Below are 22,847 nucleotides of genomic sequence, written 5' to 3' on the forward strand. Positions count from 1 at the left end.
GTTGAAGTCCTGAAGGGAGAGGCATCCTCAGTTACCCCCAACTGCCTGCCTGACCCTAACCAAGGGGGTTGTTAACCGCGTCGGGAAAGTGGACCGAACCCACCGTGAGAGGTCTCTCCATTGAGCGCTACTTGGAGTAGGAGGACGCTTGGGTGCCAAGGGGGCTCTGGCCATAAATCCCTCGCCTTCTGAGCCCTACACAAGAGACTAACGTGACTCGGGATTGGATCTCGAGGCCTGTATACTAGTCTACGGGCAGAAACTTGGATTAGTGATCCCTGTGGATTGCTGGATAGCCTTCGGGCGAATTGTAGATAAGCCTATGGGTTGGACTCTTTATATTTCAAAGATAAATATGATAACTTGTTAATAAGGAACTTGCTTGATATTGTTTTTCTATGTCAAGTGATATGATTACGTGAAAGAACAAGTGCCTAACGGGCTAATTAAAGAAGCTGATTGCTACATGTCCAACTAATGTGTTAGGCAATTAAATAACTAAAACAATCCAAGGAAAATGCGGAGGATGGGCCAAAGGTCCGTCCTACGGATGGGTGGTCCGGGTTGGCCGGGAACTTTTCTCAAATCACGATGGACAGCAGGAAGATCGTCAAAGAACACGAACAACAAAAGCATTGACCTAGAGTTATGATTGAACCTGATTTACGATATTTTAGGGAAACAGAATGGGACTATGCCTTATGGCAGAGAGGTTGAGCTTTGCATCCCTCTCATTTCCCATTCTCCTTGAACCAAGTGCAGCGTGAATCCGCTTCGGACCTGGCGTTTCTACGTAAAGTATTTCGCTTGGGTCCGACGCTAGTTGCCGTTAGGAAATGACAATAAAAAAAACCCTAATTCAGGTCGATCCTAAGTGGGAACGGCCGGAATACTTCCGCTACATGGCAGACGTGGAAAGCCCTAGATCGCAAACCTCGTAACATTCCATGGGGGTGCCAGGCGGAGCTTTCTAGACATCCTTTTCGATGGACTGCTAAGACGTGTCTCGAAGATACAAGCGGGCATGTTACAGGAGGCATATTAAAGAAGTTTTTACTACACTAGTAAAAAAGCATAAAAGAAGAGAAAGATTACATGTATCTTTCTTGCCCACTATTATGGGCAAAACAATTGATGTATCTAGTAAGCCACTCATTTTTGTGGCTAACCCTATTGTTGCACCTATTATTCCCACTCTTAGGGAAGATGTATTAGATGAATTGGTCAAAGTAATGTGGGATCTTGAGTTGAAGGTTGCAAAATTGGATGAAAAGGACAAGAGAAAAAGGGACAAGCAGTAGCGCCTAAACGAGGAAAAAGATGTATGTGGTGTGATAGTTTGCAGCATGAAAGGAAGGATTGTGTTGCTTATCAAGAGGCCTTGGCATGACAGCTCATCTTTTGGAAAGATGATAAGATCCATGGAAAAGAAAGGGAATTTTCTCTTGCTTTGAATTTTCGGAAAGGAAGGTATGCAAAAATTATTGGAAGACTTGGCTGTTCGAAATGCCTATGCAGTTGTACATGGTTGGTCCCAAGGCTACAATATGGACAGATGCTTTGCATACAACTGAAAAGAGGAAAGTTATTGATAGGGAAATGTCTCATGCATGGCAAGACATTCGTGATATAACTAGCTGGGAATCGCTAGTAGATGCATATTTTGGAAAAGGGAAAAATATGGATATACTTATGGAAGAGAAACACAAGAGAGATGAAGATAATACAAGGACATCTAAGAGAGTGACAAGAAGATGTGTGGATCCGCCTAAAGCTGCAAATCAGCCATCTCACAATCATGTTATGGAAGAGGTTGGGCAAGAGCAAAAATAGGATAATAAGGAAGAGGGCAAGAAATTGGGATATAAGTTGCAGTTTGATATTGAGACAACCAAGGATACCTTGGAAGATCCTATAGTGGAAGAGTCAACCATAGGATTTGTAGATTTTCTTAATGCATCTAAAGAGGTTTATGAAGCTCATGTTTTACTTGATGTAGGGACTCAGAGGGAGATTGATGAAGTGTTGGATGCACATGATTTGCAAGATACATTTATCATTTCTGAGATAGTTCATGAGCTCGAGGATATTATGCCCTTAGAGGATGTTAGATGTAATGTTCCACAACTAGAAAATGTATCGAGTGCTTTGTCTAAGGCCTTGATAGGAAATTCTAAGATACTTCAAGATATGGATTGCTTCACTATTTTCGATGATGGTGAGAATGTGTTGGATACAAGTGAGGCTCGGTTAGTGTTGGATGTAGTGCACAATTGTCAATATAAGCAGATTTTCATGCATTGGACTCTTTGAAAGAGCAGAAATGTTGCTATGTATTTGTTGATGAGTACATTGATAGCCTGTATATGGAGATTCAACACAAGTATATAATGCACACCCAAGGCCTGATGACTTTGGAGTGGATGCTTAGTAAGAAGATAAAGATGACGAAAGACACTTTGTTTATTATAGAATGATTGAAAAAAGCCTCCTATACTTTTATACCAAGAGAGTGTAGCTAGTTTTGCTTATTTTTTTCAAAAATACTAATTTTCCTTCACCTCTTTACATTCAATTCCCACCAAAAGGTTGTTTCTCTCAAAATCAAAAGAAGAGAATTATTAAAAAAATAACTTGAATTGTGGAGATCAAATAGCACTTCACTATTTCAACATTACAAGATTTTAAAAACCTTAAGAGATTTGAAAGAATTTGAAAGGATTCAAAACCCAAGAGCAAAAATCATATGCGCATCATCTAGATATCCTCAACATGGAAATTTGACCACCAAATCCTCATCAAAATACTCTTGCAAATAGTAGACAACTTGTTGTTTGTTACTACAGACTATAATAATTTTTTTATAGGCTACTCCAAATCAAGTTTATTACATATAAAAAATGAAGCTCGCTCCATGTTAATTTATCTTATAAAAGATTCACTTTTTTATTATTACTAGAGAGTAAAAACTGATCTAAAATAGAGTGTTCTCTATGACTGTGCAAGATATTTGAATCTTTGTGGAGGAAGAGAGTTCTAGGTGATAAGCCAAATTACATATATTCTTTACAATCATTTATGATCCATAAAACCTATGCACCAACTTGTTGGTATAGGGAAACCTTTCAGTGTGGAATATTGTGACTTAGGAAACTTTAACAATATCAAATCTCCTTCTCCAAACTCCATAGGTTGCATTTTCTCACAAGCATGAAGCTTCATTTAATCCAAGGCTTTCTTAAGATTCACCTTATATTCGTGAAATAGTTTTTGCACCAGCCATAGAAAGGGGTAGTTTATACCCATCCAAAGCTTCAAAGGGAGGGACTCCTATGTTGGAATGAGTGGAGTTTTGTAGGAAAACATGGCCAAATGTATCCATCAATAATGCATGCTATGTTTTATCATGAAAAAAGTGTTTAACTAGATCTCAAGACATTTATTCACCTTCTCCATTTGGTCTGTTGTACATGGAGCCAATTTAGTCCCGATCAAGTTAAAAACCGCCTATCAAAAGTTGCTCATAAAACTTGCTATCCATGTCATGAAGTACAACCTCCAGCAGCCTATACCACATGCTATATAAACTGATTGCTACATGAGATGTTGTAAACAGGGTCTTCATGGGAAGAAAATGAGTTTTTTTTGTGAGTCTATCCACCACCACATACATGCTATTCCATCTCTCCTTGGTTATAGATAAGCCAATCATAAAATTCATTTAGATATGTGTCCATTTGATCTCAAGGATAGGTTATGGCTACAATATATCTCTTGCATTAAGGGTTATTTTCTTGTTTTTGTAACATGATAAACATCTAGAAACAAATTTCTTGGCATCCTTCCATATTCCTTTCCAATCAAAACTCTTGGAGATTTTATCATAGCTTAGAAAAACACCGAGATGAATGACTATGGGCAAGGAATGCATCTCCTCCATTATATTTCACTTGAAATAGGAAATATAGGGGATTATAATCTTGCCATGAAACCAAATATGACCACTCTTGACGTGAAATCAAGAGCTCTTATCTATTATTTCTTCATGTAATTTATGTAATGCATGGCTATATTTCTCAAGAGGCCCTTTGGAGCTCTTCAATTCAAATTCTATGTATGTAGACAAAGGTATTTGATGATAACTAAGATCATGCTTTACAAAAGAAGCTAGATGATTTGTTGGAAGATCAATCTACTAAAATTATTGAATTTGGGTGATGTATTGGAAGAAGGGAAAGATTGCATGTTGGGGCTTTGCCTACTACTTTTACCAAGACCATTGAAACTCTAGTTAAGCAATGTGTATCTTTCGCTCTTCTAAATGCTAAACCTACTCTTGTAACATTAAAAGAGGATGTTATGGATGAGTTGATGAAGGGAATTAAGACCTAGAATTGAAGGTTGCACGATGTCGTGCCGCTATGCGGATGCATTGTGAAAAACTTTAGAGTGCATCATCATTTAGATTTTTTATTGATCTAGAGAGTCAATGCCATATTAGTCATTAGTGTTAATGTTTGTAGTGCAAATGGTTCAAAAATACTAAATTTTTGGACAATTTTAGTCCCTTTTTTAATCTTTTGGATATTATTTCTTGTAAATATCTGAAAGTTGTATACAACTTCTAGAATAGGATGACATGTGTAGGACTTTTTTAAACCTATACTTGATTATATTTTTTAAGGCTTACAAAAGTGTTGGGCACAAAATAAGCTTATGTTTTAGACTTCTTTGGGTAAGGTATCACATCGATTATGCCATTAGCGAGACTTGAAGTAATTACAATTTGAGCAAAAGCTCTCTTTACAATAAAGCTATAATGAGGAGAATAGGTTTCAAGCAAAATCTCATTAAAGTATATGCTCTTTGCATACACTTTCTTGACCCATGGCTCCAAACACACCACATAGAAAATGAACTTTTTTTTTACAATACAATATCCAAACTTGCTCTATAACTTCCCTTCTTTATGTCCTAGGTGAAATCTCATGAAAGAATACCCCTTGTGAAAGCTTCTAGACTATGAAAGAACCTTCACAACCTTAGATTGTACACCTAAGTGGAAGAAAAAGACCTCATACAAGATCTTTGTGTTACTGTGTCTCCCTACATTAGAGAAGATAGCTATACAGAAATCCGTGTTTTATTTCAATGTGAGAGATTATGCTTAATGATTTGATGTGAGTTAGAGAAAATTTGACTTGAGGGCTAATTGCTAGGAGTTTTCATGTGATTTTTTTTTTCTTTTGAGCTCACAGGAGCTGACAATGAATGTACTCTGGAGTTTCTCTTGCTTTCCTTCTTGAGTTTCATAGGCATAGATGAAGTTTATAAACCAGAGTTGTCTTACCTTCTCTTCCTTTTAGTCTTGAACCTTCTTCTTAAGACCCCACATCTTTCTAGCTTTTGCACATAACTCCCTTCGACAATAGCTTTGCATACATGCATAGGCTATGTATGCATGGCATTGCGTAGACACATACATATAAGTGTATGGATATGCTTATGTCATGCTTATGTGTATGTGTATCTATATGCTTATGCTTATGCTTCTGTGTATATGTGTTTATGCATATGTGAAGGCTTTGCATATGATTGTGTATACCTCATGCATATTGCCTATACAACTACATATGTCTATTCTATGCCTATACTATACATGTGTATTGGCTATGTATATGCATAGCCTATACCTATCTATACACACATATGTATATATAGACTACACATACGTATGTATATACTTACATAAACATATGCATATGTTATGTATAGGTTACACATGAACTTTGCATAATGCATATATGTCAAGCTTAAAAATAGGGGAACACCATGATTTAGTTTATAGATGGATGGGTGAATGCTTGGTTGATAAAAAGTGAAGGGTTTAGAAAAATGGGCAAATGCTATGATAAAATCCTATTTTAATGCTATTTTCGAGTAAATTTTAGACTAAAATATGTAAATGCTTGTATATATGGGCTATTTTTTTTATTTTTCAAGCCTAAATATTTAGCCTCGATGACTAAGAAAACCTCCTAAAACTAGTCTCTAGGCTAAATCTTTCCCCTAATTTTTACATATATATATATATATATATATATATATATATATATGTATATATATATAAGTGAATATATATGCATATGTTATGCTTATGTGTATGCATATGCATGTATGTGGTGCATATATCTATGTACATGTATGTGTAGCCTATGCATGTGTGTGTGTGTGTGTGTGTGTGTTAATAAGAAGGGTTGTCATCTCAAAATCTTGACCATAAAAATTAGAGATAGAGAATCATAGCAAAGGTAGAGTCTTTTCTAGATATTCCCCTATCTTAGTTGTGCTCTGTGAGTGTATGAGTTGCACTCACTTTTTTAGATTACATGCAACCTCATAGTTCCTAGTTGCATTGATATCAGAGAGCCCAATTGTGCAAGTAATAGTAGCACTGCCTATTAAGCTTTTAAGCTTCAATTAACTTATCTCTCTTCTCTGCTACTCTGAGGGAAAAAGGTGTTGATGGAAGAGATTTGGAAGTGCCCTCCACCATCTAAAAGTGGTCCTTCGCAATCCGACAGCACAACTGGGGGTTCTCCACCACCAGAAACACATTGGTATTGACGGTTCGTCGCGAAACTGATTGTAGAGCCCATTCATTCCAAGAGCTTCCTCTTCGTGCAAGATGGTAAGCGATTGGAAGCCCTTGATCTCAGCTTTGCTCGGATACCACTGGTGCGTAAATTGGATGCTAGATGCATACGTAGCGAGTGTCGAAAGGTCCCCAAGAACAAAAGAACTAAGATAGACCTGCACGACATGAGGTAAAAAGACCAATTGGATGGAATCTCCCCCCATGTGTCATGTGAGCACCTCACAAGGCATGTATTTATAAATTTATTCATCTCAAAGCTAAAAAATATCCCAATTTTACAATAAGCATGCTTTAGTTTTTGTGTTTGCTTTTGTCCAAATAAATAATGAAGCAGTTGGGCGGTCCAAAACTCGACGACTGTTCCCAAATACAATGTTCCATAATGAAATATTTAAACCATGCACCCATGTGCATAAACAATAATAAATATTTGTCAAGTGCTTCAATAAATAAGCTCACCTAAATAAATATTAGTGTCACGCCTTTAATAGTAAGGCACACGCCCATCAAAAATAATAATTTTTTCTACATAATTTAAATACACGTTATCACCCAGTGCTTCCCACAACGCCACCGCCGCCTGCTCTAGAAATGTAACGTGTCCTCTTAGTATTATCTAGGACACGTCTTAGCCGTCCGTTGGAAAGGATGTCTAAAAAGCTCCGCCCGGCACTCCCATGGAATGTTACGGGATTTGCGATCTAGGTCTTCCCGCGTCTGCCACGTAGCAAAAGCATCCTAGCCGTTCCCACTTAGGATCGATCGGAATTAGGGTTTTTCTGACTGGTCATTAACTAATAGCAACTAGCGTCGAACCCGAGCGAACTACTTTACGCAGAAACGCTAAGCGGATTCACGCTGCACTTGGTTCAAAGAGAATGGGAAACGAGAGGGATGCAAAGCTCAACCTGCTCTGCCATAAGGCATAGTCCCATTCCGTTCCCCTAAAACAGCGTAAATCGGTAAGACATAACTCTAGGTCATTGCTTCCGTTATTCGTTTTGATAATCATCCTGCTGTTCATCGAGATTTTTTAGAAAAGTTCCTGGCTAACCGGGACCACCCAACCATAGGACGGACCCATGGCCCATCCTTCGCACTTTCCTCGGTTTATTTTTAGTTATGTAATTATCTAACACATTGATTTGACATATAACAATCAGCTTCTTTAATTAATCCATTAAGCACTGGTTCCTTCACGTAATCTTATCACGTGACATAGAAAACGATATCAAGCAAGTTCTTTGTTAATATTCCATCATTTTATCTTTAAAATACAATGAGTTCCGCCCGTAGGCTTTTCCATAATCTGCTCGAAGGCTATCCAGTAATCCGCAGGGATCACTATTCCAAGCTTCCGCCCGTAAACTAATATGTGGGCCTCGAGATCCAATCCTGAGTCACGTTAGCCTCTTGTGCACGACCCGGAAGGCGAGGGATTTACAGCCAAAGCCCCCCCTGGCACCCAAGCGTCCTCCTACTCCAAGTAGAGCTCAACGGAGAGACCTCTCGCGGCGGGTTCGGTCCACGTTCCCGGCGTGGTGAACAACCCCCTTGGTTAGGGTTAGGAAGGTAGTCAGGGGTAACTGAAACTGCCTCTTCCTTCAGGCCTTTAATCTGAAGTATAGGTACTCATTTAATTTGTAATTCATAATTCAAACAGAGCCCTAAAATCTCTAGCAAGCTCAAACATTTCCATTAATCAATCGTGTTGTTTGGCAAACTGCTAAGGAAGTGTTCTTTCCTTTTGAGTGTATTAGCACTCGTTCCCAAGGTGTCTTGTAAATTGGCAAGATCCTTTACATTCCGGTGTAAGGCGTACCTGATTAACCCAACTTGGTCAACCCTAAAGTTCCTTAGATATGCTAGTTTCCGGTTTACAACTTTCCTTATTTAGAAGGATATGCAAAAATACGTCCTTTTGCAAGATAACTTACGTAGGGATTTGCCATCCTTGTTGAGGGTTTTTACCCTTTCTCCTTGTGAATCAATCACAAGACTAAATGATTTCGTACTTGCTGAGCAAGTTCTGCGATGGAATAATCTGTTTTAGATCCTTCAAGATGACGTATGTTGGGCCTAGGGTTTCTTTTTAAGGATCTCGGGGATAGCCCCTAGTTTTTTTATCTTTACGAATTTTTTTTGACCCTACAATAAGGAAAGTAGTCAAGTGCTTAGGGTATGAATATTTCTATGTTTAGATTGGTTTGGTTATCTTTTGGAAGGTAATATTAATCGTCTTGTCACGGTTTTTCTATCCTTGTGACAATTTACTTTTCAGTCAATACAGTTTAATTTAAACTTCATTTTTCCTTGCAGATGAACTCATGCCAAATAACAAACATTTCCCTTGCTAAGATGTGTAATTAGCAATGATAAATTCCTAGTAATTTGAGAAACGAAAGAAACCTTTCATGAATTTAATCATTTACAATGATTCGTTGCGAAAAGAATAAGACTAATGGTGCAAGATATAATTTCTATACCTGAATACCTAGCAGTCTTCAACTACAAAATAAATAAACAAGTTGGAACTCTGTCCTAACCTTAATTTAATACAAGTACACTCTAAACTCATAAACGTCCATTAATTTAAATATGTATTTTATAGAATCACCCGCTGTGAAGTCATCCACGTGCACATTGAATTAACATGACACCCGAAAAGAACAAGGGTCCTCGTCAACTTCTTGCACAAGGAATCCACCTTGTGTATGAGTCCCAGCAAATAAATATAGTTTTATGGAATCCATCGCAAAACCTCATGAAATCCACCATGGAATAGAAACTCACGGAATCCATGATGGTCTCACGGAATCCACCGTGGAATATGCCTATTGGCATCAGCATTTGGTAGTGTAAGTCCTTAGACTAGAAGGCTCTGCAACCATGGGTCTCCATCAACTAACATGGATATGTCAGTGTGAGGTGGGAGAGATAAAGGAAAATAGAAGGTCTCTAATGATATTACAAGTCCATTGACTTTAGGTTATGACTCTTCTGAGAGTCTTGATAGCGTGTTTGGTATACCTGCAGTGATTACACCCAGAGTTGAGCAAAGATATGTACCGCCTCATAAGAGAGTGAAATCTAGTTCACCTCGTGGAGATCACGGAGAGAGAAAAGAAGCCGGTGGATAGGCTTATCTATAGTGGATACTTAGTGAAACATTATGCATACATGACAGGTGAAGAAATACAAAGAGTCTACATCTTTTGCTGAAGTAGTTAAGGATGAGAACTAGTGCAAGGCTATGGATGATGAATATGAGACTTTGCTAAAAAAAAGAACATGGGATTCGATTGAGTTTCCTGAGGGAAAAATGCCTATTGGAAAAAAGTGGGTTAAATTGGTAGTGAAAGGATATGCCCAATAGTATTACACAAAAACCTTTAGTCCAATTGTTAAGATGGAAACTGCACAGACTGTTATTGCATTGCTTCATTCCAAAGGCTAGAATGTTTGTAAGATGGATGTGAAAAATGCTTTCTTAAATGGTAATTTGGTAGAAGAGGTTTATATGGATCAACTAGAGGGCCATGTGCATCCCGACTATTGTCGTATGTATGTAGATTGAAAAAAGCATTGTATGGCTTAAAGCAAGCCCCACAAGCCTGGAATGCAAGGACTACTTCCTACTTCCAAAAACTTGGATTTAGAAAAGGTAGGGTTGATCGTAGCCTATCTACTAGGAAAGCATAGATAGGATATGTGATTTTGGTTCTCTATGTAGATGATTTGGTGATCAACAGGTGATGACATATATTGCATTGAGAACATAAAAGCTACATTGTAGAAAGAATTTCAAATTAGAGACTTGGGAAGGCTATATTTTTCTTAGGGATTGAAGTTATGCGTACACCTCATGGAATATGGATGATATATAAACATTATGCACATAATATGTTGGAGAAGTATTGCATGTTGAAATGCAAACCCATGGATACACCATTGAAGAGGAATGTAAAGCTAGCTGTTGATACACAGAATGCGATAGAGAATGTGACTTTGTATATATTGTTGGAATATCAAGCTTGTTCATGTGTGTTTGACCGACATGAGCTGGACAGAGCTAGTCTGGCTAGATCAGTTAGGTACATTAAATAAGTCGGTTCTACTTCTAGTGTGAATGGTCTTTATGACCTTAGGTTGTATATGCACTAAGAGTGTGCTGAATGAATAATGAGAAGAATAGAGAGAGGAAGCATGTTGCTTCACTCCGTGTTGCTCTCTTTTCCTGTATCCATGAAATCTAACATGGTATCAGAGCCATGAATGGGCTCATTGGTGGAATGCACTCAAGAAGAAGACTTGAAGATTGACCTGAAGAACTAGGAAAGGAAGAGGACTGACAGTCATTTTTCATCAATGGTCTCACAGAGGTATGTATTGTGGAGCATTGGAGTCTCATTGCTTGAAGCAGGAGTTGTGGCTTGCTGAGGAGTCTTCCAAGGACTGATTGAGCATCAGTGAGTGCATTATCATTATAATAATAAGCAAAATGTGCAGCAGCAGAGATCAGGCCAGTCTGCGTGTTTGCGCCTGCTGTGGCCGAAGGCATATTCACCTGCAACACAAGGCATTTGCAGCTCCTCAGGTAATCTACAGCTTGCCTATACACCTTGGAAGGTGGTTGAAGGTCTTGGCATGCTATCACTTGGATGTATGCTCAGTTATGAGCTACAGATCTGATCTATAGATCTCAAATAACAACAGTTCAGCTGTAAACAGTGATAGGGCAGCTTGTATCTGAACTTGATTGGAGCTTGAAGCTCTCTGATATGATTTATGGACCTCATTGGAGCCAAGGAGCACTCTGGAAGACATATGTATCAGTTCTCATGCCTTTGAGTTGAAATTTCTTGAAGGAAGTACTCAAATCTGGAAGTGTAAACAGGCTAGAAACCTGTCTCAAAACAGTGGGCAGCAAGCATTAGCTTCCATTGAAGCATTACATAACACTTGGCTGGGATTTATCATATGTATGACATGGGATATGTATGCTGGAGGTTTATGGATTGGGTTGAGCATCAAAGGATCATGGAAGTTGAAATCTAAGGTTGGTGATTACTGCAGTGACATTGTCTCAGTGGTTGCAAGTAGTAAATGCAATCTGTGAATTGGATTCATGAAGACAGGATGCCTATAGTTACCCGAACGCTCATGTATTGAACCTAACACTTCGAAGTGAATGTCTGACATGATTTGAGGCTGTTTTGGAGCTGGATTGACTTTGGTTTACTGAGAAGTTGCTAATTACAATTTGTAAGCAGAAGGCTTGATACTTATACCTGCTATCTATGCACTGATTTGTGCCCCATTGGTTATGCTCGGATTGCTACATGTACTAGCAGATGTCTATGAAGGTTTGGGAGATGTATGACATGTATATCACTCAATTTTGGGCTTGAAATCACTGCTGGTCACGCACAGAATTACAGTTTTCAGACTGCATATATGTACCCTGGCAGTGAGGTTGCAGGATTTCAAACCGAAGTGAATACATAGTATTTACACTGACTGCTTTACTCACAGGTTAAGCCACTTGGTTGTGAGCTATTTTGGACTGTCAGTGGGCTGAAATACTCTAGTTTTTTACTGCAATTAATTGCAGAAAACTGTCATAAACAGTTCCAGGCTGAAGTTGAACTGTTAAGAAGATCTTGGTTTGCAAGTAGTCAGGCAAGGTCTACAACATGGCAAATGCTGATAGAACTGATAATGTAACCCAAATTGTGGGAGAAAATCTTGATAGCAATAATTATGAAATATGGAAGTTCCGCATGGAGAACTTTCTGATAGGCAAAGGATATTGGGACTTAGTGACAGGTGTTGAGGCTGAACCTGAAGTTCCAGAAAGGAATCCTACAGCTGATCAAAGACGAGCGCATCGAGCTTGGACGGAAAGAGCTCGCAGGGTTTTACATTGGTTGTCATTATGTATCTCGGATGCTATGGTGATGCAGATCATGAACTGTAAATCCCCAACAGATGCATGGAATATATTGGTCAAATACTACGGCACAACTACAAGTGCAAGGAAGATACAACTGAAGCAGAAATTCAATAACATGGAGAGGAAGAACAGATCCATACAAGATTATGTCACATAGGTTAAGACCATAGCAGATCAGCTGGCATCTATTGGTTCACAAGTTGAAGATGAGGATATGGTTGCAGTGACCTTAAATGGCTTGGGTCTGGAGTACAAGTCTTTTGACACTTCAGTGTCGGTGCGGGCTGAGATGCCCGACTTTAATGAGCTGGTTGCATTATTGATTCATGAAGAGGTGAAGCTTGGCTTAGCTACAAGGTCAAGCAGTTCAAAGAATAAGGATGCAGTTTTTTACTCGAATCAGCGTGGTCGTGGTAGCCGTGGTAGAGGCTATGGATCTGGCAGAGGAGGCCAGCAGAATGCATCCTATAGTAATAGCAATCAGCAGTCATCAAATGCAAGAGGTGGTGGAAACTTTCCAGGCAGGGGGAGATCTAACTCCCGTGGCAGAGGCTCATGGCAGCAGCAACGTCAACCAGACAATCCAAATAAAGATAAGTATTTTCACTACTACGGAAAGTATGGGCATATTGCAAAGGACTGCTGGAAGAAGCAGGGAAACCAGAAGGGCAAGCAGCATGGACATTATGCTACGTCCAGTCAGGCAGATGACTCTAGTGATAGACTGTTTGCCATGCAGTATGTCAAAGATAAGGCTGCTGAAAAATCATTTGATGATGCAGTGTGGTGCATTGACTCAGGGGCGTCGAATCACATGACCCCTCACAATGATTGGTTCATGGATATGGTGGCTGAAAAGCATGGCTATGTATGCACAGGTGATGATACGCAGCTTAGCATTGAGCATAAAGGCAAAGTGCCTCTTGTGGTCCATAATGGCAGAAAGAAAAATTTGCATGATGTATTGCATGTCCCTTCAGTTACGAAGAACTTGTTATCTGTTGGTCAGATGACGGAGCAGAACTTGCAGGTTAGATTCAATAAGCATGGCTGCTTTATTGAAGAGTTTGGCAATGGCTGCAAGTTGATAGCTAATTGTCACAGGAATGGCAGAATGTTTACTCTTGATGCTTCTTTGCCAGAGCTGAATTCAGCTATGTTTGCCCATGGTTCTGGCACTGTTAGGGATTTGGAAATATGGCACAAGAGAGTGGGGCATGTCAATTTGCAAAGGCTGCAAATTATGCAAAAGAAACAGCTGGTTACAGGTTTACCGAAGTTCCAATATTCAGATATTGGTCATGTATGCGAGGCTTTCCAGTTCGGTAAGCAGTCACGATTGCCATTTGTCAGGCATGTACGACAGAGTACACGTCCATTGCAGTTAGTGCACTCTGATGTTTGGGGGCCATCTCATAATGTATCTATGGGGGGTTCCACATATTATGTATCCTTCATTCACGACTACAGTCGCTATACCTGGCTATACATATTGAAAACAAAAGATGAGGTCTTTGTTGTTTTTCAGCAATTTAAAGCACAGGTTGAGAAGGAGTTTGAATGCTACATCTCTTGCTTGAGATCTGATAGTGGTGGGGAGTATGGATCAAATGAATTTGATGATTTCTTGGCTGAAAATGGCATTCGTAGGCAGCTCACCTGTAGCTACATTCCGCAGCAAAACAGAGTAGCTGAAAGGAAGAATAGGGTTCTGATGGAAGCTGCTAGGGATATGATGAATGAAAAGCATATGCCACTTTACTATTGGGCAGAGGGTGTTATGACAGTCGTATACATTTTCAATAGGACTCCCACTGCAGGTATTCATGAGATGACACCGTTTGAGAAGTTGTATGGCTATAATCCAGATGTAAGTCACATGAAAGTCTTTGGCTGTCTTGCTTATGTGCATATTCTAGATGAGAAAAGGAAGAAGTTGTATCCCAAAGCACATAAGTGTGTTTTCATTGGATATTCGCAGGAAAAGAAGGCATACAAATGCTATGATCCCTCTTCCAGGGAGACTTTGGTAAGCATGGATGTTATCTTTGATGAGATGGGTTCTTGGTATGTATCACCAGTTGCAGTGCCAGCGGATATGCCTTCCACTCATGCCTCTACAATTGATTTACAGCAAAGCACTATTATCACAGGACCTCGTAGTTAGACAGTATCCCCATGGACAGGGAGATTGAGGAGCTCGCCGTCCACTGACACCAATATGTCAGTGAGGGGGAGACATGATGTCTTGGATAGCAAAGGAAAAGAGAAAGTTATTGAGGATGCATCTGGTATGATGACACCTGGCAGAATGACTTCTGGCTATGAGTCTGGTGATACTTTAGACAACGAACTTGGTATTTGGACTGTCTATACGCCTAGCACAAGGCAGAGCAGGTATATTCCGCCTCATGAGAGAGGGGAATCGAGTAATACACCACAGCTTAGACACTCGCAGAGGGTCAGATACCCTGTTGACAGGTTGACATATAGTGGCTACTCTGCAAAGCATTATGCATACATGACAAAAGTGATGGAGGTCAAAGAACCAAGTACATATGCTGAAGCAGTGAAATATGAGAATTGGTGTGTAGCCATGGATGAAGAAATGAATGCCTTGGCTGAAAATAAAACATGGGATTTAGTACCACTGCGCCTGAAGGGAAAAAGACCATTGGCTGCAAATGGGTCCACAAAATCAAATGCAAGTCAGATGGCAGTGTGGAGAGATACAAAGCCAGGCTAGTCGCAAAGGGATATGCCCAACAATATGGACTTGATTATGAGGAAACATTCAGCCCTGTTGCCAAGATGGTAACCATACGCACTGTGATTGCCTTGGCTGCTGCTAAAGGCTGGAAATTGCAGCAGATGGACGTTAAGAATGCATTTCTTAATGGTGACCTAGCAGAGGATGTCTATATGGTTCAGCCGGAAGGGTATGTTCACCCTGATTTTCAGCATAATGTATGCAGGCTGAAAAAGGCATTGTACGGGTTGAAGCAGGCTCCAAGAGCTTGGCATGCTAGGATCAGTAACTAATTGCAGATATTGGGTTTTGCTATTGGCAGGGCTGATCACAGCCTATTTATAAAGAAGACTGACAGTGGTTTAGTAGTGCTGGTCATATATGTTGATGATTTGATAATCACTGGTGATGATGACTTGGGTATATAGAATGTAATGAAGATGCTGAAATCTTAATTTGACATGAAAGACCTGGGAGAACTGAAGTATTTCTTGGGCATTGAGGTAATTCCAACTGACAATGGGTTATGGCTGATACAGAAGCACTATGCCATAGAGATGCTGAAGAAGTATGGCATGGCTGAATGCAAACCGCTGGATACACCTCTTGATCAGAATGTTAAGCTAGACATGAACACTGGGGCTAAAGTAGAGGATGTGACTATGTACAGGCAGATGGTTGGAAGCTTGATTTACTTGACCATCACTAGGCCTGACTTGAGATATGTTGTAGGGCTCATAAGCCAGTTTATGCAGAAGCCTAGAAAGCCACACTTGGATGTAGTTAGATGCATTATGAGATATGTTAAGTCCACTGTAGAGTATGGGCTGTTCTATGTCAGAGATAAGCCCTTGATATTGACTGGATACACGAATGCAGATTGGGCAGGTTGCTCATATGATCGTAGATCTACGAGTGGATATGCATTTGGATTTGGTAGCGGCATGATTAGCTGGAGCAGCAAGAAGCAGCCTACGGTTGCTTTGTCAAGTACTGAGGCAGAGTACAGGGGTGCTGCATTGGCAGCATGCGAGATTTCATGGCTGCTCAAGCTTATGGCTGATTTGGACATACAGGTAGATGCTCCAGTGAAGTTACTATGTGATAATTCGAGTAGTGTACTTCTGGCTATGAATCCAGTCTATCATGCCAGGACGAAACACATAGAGGTACACTACCATTTCATCAGAGAGATGGTTCTTGCAGGACGAGTTGATCTTATGTATGTGAAGACTGATGAACAGGTAGTGGATATCTTTACCAAGTCCTTGGGTAAAGATAAGTTATGTGGTTTTAGACAGCTGCTTGGAGTACATATGATGTCTTGAGCTTGAGGGGGAGTGTTAAAATATCAAGCTCGTTCATGTGTGTTTGACCTACATGAGTTGGACACAGCTAGTCTGGCTAGATCAGTTAGGTACATTAAATAAGTCGGTTCTACTTCTAGTGTGAATGGTCTTTATGACCTTAGGTTGTATATGCACTAAGAGTGTGCTGAATGAATAATGAGAAGAATAGAGAGAGGAAGCATGTTGCTTCACTCTGTGTTGCTCTCTTTTCCTACATCCATGAAATATAACATATATAGATGGTTGGGAATCTCATCTATCTCACTATCACTATACCGAACTTGAGTTATGTAGTTGATTTGATTAGCTAGTTTATGCAACAGCCAAGAAAACCTCACCTAGATGTTGTGACCAAACACTCTTCTGAATCCTACCCTTGTGACTTCCATCCATTTGCTAGTAAAAGGGTACTGGGGGTGTTACTACGTTCTACCAATGCATACATGCAATGCTTAGACATATACCTCCATTCATTAACAAGAATAAAAGCATTCAATAGCAAGAATTCAAGGAGAATAGAAGAGTTTACTAACAATAATAAACGCATTCATACAATTTTTAGATTAGTTTTGTTCTCCTAAGTGCAAGGTCTCCATGCTTTTATTATTGTTACTGGATGATGTAGACATAGATCTTTATCTTGTATTCACATACTTGAAGTTCCTAGATACTAAGCCTCCTTCTTTTGAGACATGCACTTACTCCTCACAACTCACTCAAATAGAATCAAACCACTGATGTAATTTCTAGATAGGGTATTAAAGGTGTATTTAAATATGCATAGATATTGGTATGTAAACTATTAGAAGAAAGAAAGAGAGATAGGGGCAATAGAGAGCTAACAACTCTTGGTGAGATTCTTCATATTATTCATCACATATACTAACTGACTAACTCAATATATGGACTAGGTCTAAGTGACCAAAGGAACTAACCATTGATTAACCATGGTTAAGTCAAGTACTGATTTATTGAAGGCATACACATGATAGATAGCTACACCCAGTGGTCATGTTAGTAGGTAATAGGTAGATTGATTGATCTTACATATCTCAACACTCCCCCTCAAGCTCAAGTCACTACCTATATCCCACGTAGCGTTGTAAAATGAGTGAGCTTATCTCTACCAAATGATTTGGTAAAAATATATACCACACTTGGTCTTCAGTCTTCACATGTATGAGGTCTATCCCCCCTCCAAGCACCATTTCTCTAATGAAGTGGCAATGGACCTCTAGATGCTTTGACCTAGCATGATAAACTAGATTTCTTGACAGGAGCACACTGCTCATGTTATCACAATATAGCTTGACTAGTTTATCCACATGAATCCCCAAGTCATCTATCAACTTAACTAGTCAAGCAGCCTCACATGCAATTGATATTGCACCCCTGTATTCTACTTCTATACTTGAGAGAGCCACAATTGGTTTTTTCTTACAACTCCAACTGACCATGCTACTTCCAAGACCAAATGCATATCCACTGGTCAATCTCCATCATACCTATAGCTAGCCCAATTCTCATCATTATAACATGTAAAGTCAATAGGCTTACTATGCTCATAGAATAGCCCATACGATGTGAAGAGGAAAAATTGGCATTGATACAAATATCAACATCTCAACTTACTCATCCATGCCTATAGAGATATCCCACACTCAACTATAATATCACAAGAGGGTTTATTAAGAATAACATAGACTCCTATTGGACTCATTGAAAATGTTAAACCCCCTATATTATTTTGGTAGAAAAAGGATAATGTGTAACTTGTAGAGTGTGTGTTTATATGGATGTATGAGTTCATAGTCATTAGCGCCAAAAACGTTTCAAAATGGCACTCGTAAGAAAATGATTAAGTTGCTAATTAGAAGAGGTTTATAAGAGAAAAACCCTCTGAATTTGGCTATTTGGATGTGATGAATGAGAGAATATATGATTCATTTAAGAGGTTGAGTATTAAATATCTTCAATCTTTAATGGACATTAAGTGTCACCTTTTCAGTCTTATTCCCTTGAGAATTGTAAAATCTTGTATTTTTGAATTTTCACACCAAAAGACTTCACTCGTTTGTGTTCCTTGACGTTCATTTTTTGCATCTCTTTCCTGTGGTTTTTATTTCCTTCTCTGTGATATTGTTGTCCCGTATAGGGTTCCCTACCAAAATGTTTGCCAGTACCTCTTCTAGAGCAATACAAGCGCAACCCCACCATGCAAGTAAAAACTTACTATTCAGTTAGATCATGTCTATTCTTGGAGGAGTATACATCATCGAGCATTGTTGGACAAGGATAAAGCTAACAGGTTGCGATTACAAGGAAAGAAGCATATAGACTTATGGATGGATGGAGATATTTATCCTCTAGACCCTTCTACAGGTAAGCATCCTCCTTTTTACAATATTCATAACTTCATAAGGTATGTTGGAGATGGGATGCTTGGCTATTGCATGAGATTATATTGGGCATCTTTTACATTTACAAAAAAGCATGAAATGAAGGAAGCATTAACATTGGCACAAAAACTTTTTGAGCTAATGGACAAGGTTGATAATCTAGAAAACTCTAATCAATCATTGCAAGAAAAATTATTTCACTTTAAAGAAACTCCAATAGGATTTATACATAGAAAAAGACCACTTAAAAATATAATGGACTTGTGTAGTCGGGTGAAGAAAAGGAGACTAAATCTTGCCAAGAGATGTGTCTCTAATATTTCAAGTACTAATATTCGAGACAACGATGAGAGGATTAAGCTTATTAAAGAAACCATAACAAAGAAGGACATTATAAGAATTCTTAAATCACCTAAAAATGTAGACTTGAGAAGCCAAGCTCTGAAAGAGTAAGTGAAAGATTTAAAAGGAACAGTTAAACCAGATGAAATAGTGGAGACATGTGACAGTCTGGGTATCAATCATAGAGGTTATCATGCTCTCTCTAAATTGTCGTTTACAAATCTTAAATGTCATAGAATAAGTGCATTTGGTTTTCCTCAGTCTCTTGCAGTTTCAATTGCTAGAACAGCTATGAATCGTAGGATTCGAGATGTTTTTGGGGAGTATATTCATATAGAAGGATCCATGCCCTATGAAAAATATAAAAATATATATTTTTTAAATACAACACATTTAATAATATTTGGATTGATCTTAAAAGAGTGTAGATTGAAATGGTCCATATGTATAAATTTACTGTCCAGAATGTGTTGGTATTTTGAAGTTTGCACTAAAATTGGATGAAGCAGAGATTCAAAAGGGATAAAAGATGGAAAGAGACAGCATCTGTATCATGAAAAGGGCATTGGGTTACAGTATCGGTAGGGAGCAAGAACAACAATTTAAGATATAATCCGAGATGGAGCTTTTCCGGATTGGTGCAGCCAAAGTACCAACTGAAAGTCATGAAATCTTGAAATGGTTACTCTCTCATATAGGTATTCCTAATATTATAAGGTCTCAAAGTGAAGGTGAAATGTTGATAGTCGATGGTATTGGTAGTTTATAATGTTGAATGGCATATGAGAGCTGACTTAAAAACTATCAAATGTATGCTTGGAGTAAGTAATGGGGCCAATGCAAAATATCCTTGTATTTATTACATGGAGAGTTTGGGATCCAAAGAATGGAGTACTTTGTGGCCAGCAAGAAGAGCCTCGACTTGAAATTATATAGATTTGAGTAAGTTCAAAAACGTGGATGGCTTATGAGATCCTATTATCTCAATCTCTCTAAGGAACATTCATATTTGTACGTTACATGCAGAGATTAGAATAATTGATAAGTTGCTTGAATTGCATCTTGACTATGCATATTCAATAAAACCAGTATCTTTGTTAGATGATTGCATTCATAAATGTGAGGCTTTATTGTTAAAAAGGGGTTTTCATGGAGGTCAAGTTCACTTGAGAAAGGATCCAAAAGCCTCAGGGAAAACAAGAGAGGTCTTAGCAGATGTCTCTATGGGGGTGCAAAAGCAAGACGATTTCTAAGAAATCATACTGGTAAACAAATGAATGTATTGTGGGAGTGTTGGAGAGAGTTATGTGCAATCACAACAAATGTGGCTAGCACACCACGAATTGCATTCCTACGAATGGAGGTTTGGAGACACTTGGACATATTTTTAAAAATGCTCATGGAGAAAAATATAACATCTAACTATTCAAAAGAGTACAAACGTTCAATTGTGAATCTTATTTGAGCAATCAAGGAAGCTTAGGGAGAAAAGGATATTACTTTCTACTTGGTAAGATGGACATAAATTTGAACCTTTTTTCTTTGAAATAAAGGTTTAATGATTTAAATTGATTATTGCTTGTTGGGTTGTCATAGCATATTCTTCTTATTCATGGGCCTTATTTTGTGGAAGAGCAAGGGCCCCTAGCCGCTTACAGTAGCCAAGGTATGGAGAAATCTCACCACCAAGCACATATGTGTTTCTTTCGGAGCACTGGACATGGAGGAGGAGCAACAAAAACCAATGCCCTTCAGGAATTATTCAATTTATTTTTTCGAAGAGAAATTCAAAGAACACAATAAATGCAATCGAATCTAAAGTACCCATACTATTTTCAAAATGTTATATACATGGCTAGCTTTTAAGAGCCTTTACATCCTCTTCCTCCTCGGGCATTTTTCCTCTATAACGTAAAAACTTTCTTCTCTTGTATCTAGCTATGGATTTGATATCTATTCTTTTTGCTACTAGAACATAAGACGAGTATGCAAGGAAGTATCGAGCCTTAGAGGCAAAGGAGCTGGGACCATAACCAAATATTCGGATGGCTATTGTCTTTTCCAAAAACATAACTTTGTGCACATTTTATTCCAAACCTAAGTATCCAAGAAGCCTTGTAAGTTCTTTAACATAGACAATTGGCCATGAGGCCTCCTCTGAGCAAGTGCTATGCAAAACCAAGTCTCTACTTTAAATTCAGCAACATCCATGCCCTTTGCAACTAATGCTTCCATCTGGGTTTCTAGTTGCTCCTCAACATCAACTTCATCTACTATCTCTTTAAGAAGGCAAAAACTAGATAATTTTGAGGTTTCTTTATGCTTTTCATCAGATTTTAGAGGGTATTTAACAAGGAAAAATAAATGAATGCAGTAGATTTAAGCATAAGTGTACATTTTTGTGGGTACAAAGAGCATAACTCAACTACATAAAATCTATCAAGAGAATGATAACCACATTTCTTGGTAAACAAGGACTTCTCAGTGGTGCCTGACCTTCAAAGAGGGGTGTGAACATACTCCTTGGAATTTAACTGAACAACAAGATATGCAAACTCTTCAAACTCCACAAAATCTTCATTGCAAAAATCCTTTGAGAAATTAAGAACTTGATCAAGGTCCCACTCTCGATTGAAAATCTCCCTAGTTGTTGGATAGAAAGTAATGTCAATATTGTTTTCTATGAGAAAGTCCAAGAGCTTCTGAGAGACTGTAACATCTATAATTTGAGAAAGCCCTAGGACCCTCAAAGGAGACTTTGAAGCCTTTTCCTTCTTTGAAGCCTACCTTGAACCTTCACCTTTCATCACTAACATATGAGATGCTATTGAAACACTTGAAGCAACTGACTCCTTTGTCATTGTGGGCTCAAGGACTCTTTTTCCCTTTAAAGATGTGGAGGCAGACATGTGTGGCATTTCTCTTCGTGACATCTTCTTGAATAAATAGCTCTAAAGACTACTTGCCTAGCGTGAATATAAACGTATAAAGCTTGAAGTGCAACCCTCGCTCCGTGTTGGAAGATCGAATTATATGACACTTATATAAGCGTTTACGAATCTCAAAACTCCACCCTTGTGCCATTCCGTTTTGTAAGTTGGTTGGGATTCTACACATATAATGCGAAAGAAGGAAATATGAGAGAAAACCCTATGAAAGGATTGGCTAATACGACGTGATTAGAGAAAAATCAGGATCTTTGTATTCACCTTCTCGCGCCTTGCAGAAGGACTTTGGAAATTGCGAAAGAACTTTGTCTTCCAGAAGTTTGGTGGAGGATGAGAAGCGGTGGAGGATGAGAAGCGAATACGATGCGATAAAGGGAAAATCAAAACCTTGTTATTCATCTTCTCATGCTATTTCTATGTGCATTCCCTTGGGGATGGACTTTGGG

Source organism: Lygodium microphyllum, unplaced genomic scaffold (assembly GCF_053477565.2).
Source record: "Lygodium microphyllum isolate KBCC unplaced genomic scaffold, Lygodium_microphyllum_v1.1.10 scaffold_50, whole genome shotgun sequence".
NCBI lineage: Eukaryota > Viridiplantae > Streptophyta > Polypodiopsida > Schizaeales > Lygodiaceae > Lygodium > Lygodium microphyllum.